We start from the raw sequence: 3,330 nt of genomic DNA, 5'->3' as shown, positions 1-3,330 counted from the left end.
TGAACCATTGGCTGTGCCATTCACTTGCTTTTCACTCTCGTCCTCTTCTAATTTTCCTCTTTATGACCCTTTATGAGGTTTGGGGTTTCATTTTTCCCCTCCCATCCTTTCTATCCACTGGTCTGCTGTGGTCTTTTTTTCCCAGCAGTTTTTTTTCTCCTCTCAGATCCCAAATGCAGTCGGATGTGCTTCTTCATCTGGCTGGGGAGGGTAACCAGAGAGCAAGCACTCCCTCTGCTGCTCAGGGAGCAAGGGACTGAGTTCATGTCCGAACTCTAGGCATCGTGGCCAGTTTGGTTCTCCTCTGTGCCTGCACTAAAGGCCTTTGCGGTGATTCTTCTGGTTCCTTCATTGTATGTTTTCTAGGTTCTTCCTCTTTAAACAAATTCTAATACACTTTTTATTTTATTTGCAACAGCCATCCAAAAGGTTGGGGTCATATTTTGCCCCATTTTAATGAGTAGTTCTCTGGGGAATCAGTGACACTGCTTGCAAAGGAAAGCACCAGTTCATGGGCATATGGAGAGCAGATTAAGGCAGTGTTCACATGTTTGGACACCTACAGAGCTAGCGTGATGCACAGAAACCAGGACAAGTGCCTGTTGCCCTGGAATAACTTGGCAAAGTCGCATAACTCCCTGGGCAGCAGTGCATTATGTCTCTTCTTGATGTCAGTGGTTTTTAAATTTCATTTTGTATTGAATGGCAGTATTTTAAATATTTTTTTTGCACTTGAGAATAAATATCCCTCTATTTCACCTGCCTCTCTTCCAATTAGTAGTTGCCCACCTCTTGGGAGCATAATTAAGAGGTCTCTAGTTAGCCCAAGGAAAGAAATTAAACAAATTGTAAAAATGCAGTTATAATGAATGGGCAATGTATAGCCGTTAAGTCCACAATATCCATATTCATGCTTATGCATTGCTACTCTAATTATTTGATATTTACCTGTATAACTCATTTGATTATAAATAACCCTTTTCTCATTGGGAAACAGTGTAGCACAGTGGATTAATGGCCTACCTTTTCATTTCCAAAGATCCAGGCATGCGTTTTGCTTAAGCAGTAAATGTGTGTGCTGGAAATTAGTGCTTTTTAATTTTGCACTTAACAGATATTGGCTGCCACCAGGCAATTCTGTGTAATTGGTAATCGTAGCTGTGGGCAGCCCCAGGACTAGAATAGCGGTCGTGTTGAACAATAGGTGAAAACTGAAGTGAGAGAGAGAATCTGTCATGTCTGCATCATGATTCAGAGGGACTAGAGCATGTGAAAGCACATTTCTTCTATACCTGCGCCGGATGCCCTCTGCTGAAGCTCACCAGAGCCTTACTGGAAATTGCTGAAATATACCTGGCTGAACTGGGGAAGTATGAAAAATTGCTTAGTTTTTTCATGCTGTTAGACCTAAATAGGGGCTTGAAGGAGCCATCACAGTATACTGAGACCATTTATGAGATGGGGTGATACTAGGCATCTAGATGTGCGATGGCAGGTATTTATTTTCTAGTAGCAGAACACAGTTGACAATAGGGCTTTATATAAAGTCTTAAGCAGTCATGGCATCCGATATGCTGTGAAAGAGAAGAGTCCAGGCTCAGTTAATTTGTTTCCTAGGAGAAACCTGAATGGTGGTAGAAAGAACGGACTAAAAGCACTCACAGCCGTTAGCAGAAAAGTACTTTGCAGTAGGTTTTCCTTAAAATGGCATATATTTTAAACGTGTTAATATGCTTTTTGGACAATAATCTCATGAGCCATGTGAGAATTTACTTGTGTATACCAAACGGCTGTGGTTTTGATACATAGTCAGAAAACCATTTCAAGTCCAAAATTCCGTGGCCAGCAGTGAGACACCTTTTGACACCTGTTGTATGGAAATAATGCACAAAATTAAAGGTGTATAAATATTTCATGGCAGTCCTTCATGTTCTTCTTGAAACTTGGGGTACCATTATGATAATATGAGGAGGTTTTTCTTCTGCTCTTTGTTTCTAATTCCTGCTTCCCTCCCCCCCCATTTCTTCCAGTGCCCCGTCACGATCTCCTTCCCCTGCTTATTCAGATGTCATATCGGGCTCTTCTCTTTACAATAAGTATGTTTGATGTCACTCATCTTAAAAGAAAAAAAATGTCCTTGCCCCCATTTCTCTCTCCAGCTGCTCTCTCATCTTCCTTTCACCTCTGAGTTCATTGATTATGCCATTTGCAGTCTCCGTCTGCAGCTCTTCTCCTGCAACTCTGTCCTAAACCCTCTTCAATCCTGCTTTCGCTTTTGAAAATCCAGTGCAATGGCTGTCGCCAGTCTCCAACCTTTTCCTAGCTGGAGAGTCAACCAGTCTTCAATCCTGGTTCTCCTTGACCTGTTGACCGCTTCTGGTAGGGTGACTCTGCTCTTTTCCTTAAACTTGCTCTCCTTTAATACCTGTGACTCTCCCATCCTTGTTCTTCTGTTTCTCTCTCTACTCTGCCAACGTGTCCTTTGCAGCGTCTTCCTCGTTCCACATCCAACTTTCTTTAGGGGGTCCACTGCTTCTGTCCTTTGCTCCCTTTCCTTGCAGCATACCTTGCCTCTGGGTAGCCTTGCTCACAAACGCAGGTACAGACACTAGATCTCTGTGGATGACTTGTACGCTTGCCTCTACTCCAGACCTGTCTCCTTCCAACCAAATTGAAGTCTTTCTTTTTGACATCATCTCCTTGAGGATAGCTGCAGACATCTTCAGAGCCCACACCATCTCTTCCATGCCACTTTATTCCTTGATCATGAGGAACAGCACCACCAGCATTCCTGTTGCTCAATCCCCATTTCTTGGATAGCCAAGCTATGTCTACATTTTGCAGATCCCTTCTGCATCACATCTAAAATAAGATTGTCATTATTCATCCACACAACTTAGACTCGTGTCAGAGCTCTCGTCGTTCTGCATCTCACTTACTGCAGTATCCTTCATTCTGGTTTTGACAAATGCAGCCCTGCTCTGCTTATATACTCTGAGAAAGTTGCAGCATGCCTTGTTCTCCTGTTCTGTTTCTGTCTTCCTTTTCTTTCTGTATCTACAGTGGCTCTGCCTTCTCCATCCTATTGAGTGTGAGAGTTTGTATTTCAGGGCTTTTCACAGAGTATCGCAAGTCTGCCTATCATCTTCCATTCACTGTTGAGATGACGTTGAATCCTGTTTCCGATTGGGCTGATACCAGCTTCCATTGCCCACTTGTTAAATTTTCAGCCAGGTGTTTCCATGCTGTTTCTCATGCTCCCTGTCACGTCTCAGGGGATGGTGGGAATAGGTCCTTGTAAACGCCTGCAAAACTTATGCATTCTCCTCC

The 3,330-nt window shown here is 43.1% G+C and overlaps 1 protein-coding gene across 1 annotated transcript in view; it reads left to right on the top strand.

Moving 5' to 3' along the window:
• The window catches only part of DENND1A (DENN domain containing 1A), a 274,774-nt gene that overhangs the window by 147,900 nt on the left and 123,544 nt on the right, over window positions 1-3,330 (top strand).

The sequence above is a fragment of the Alligator sinensis genome, unplaced genomic scaffold (assembly GCF_000455745.1).
Source record: "Alligator sinensis unplaced genomic scaffold, ASM45574v1 scaffold611_2, whole genome shotgun sequence".
Classification (NCBI taxonomy): domain Eukaryota; kingdom Metazoa; phylum Chordata; order Crocodylia; family Alligatoridae; genus Alligator; species Alligator sinensis.
The sequence above is the reverse complement of the archived record's forward strand: the minus strand, read 5'-3'. Positions and strand labels throughout refer to the sequence as shown.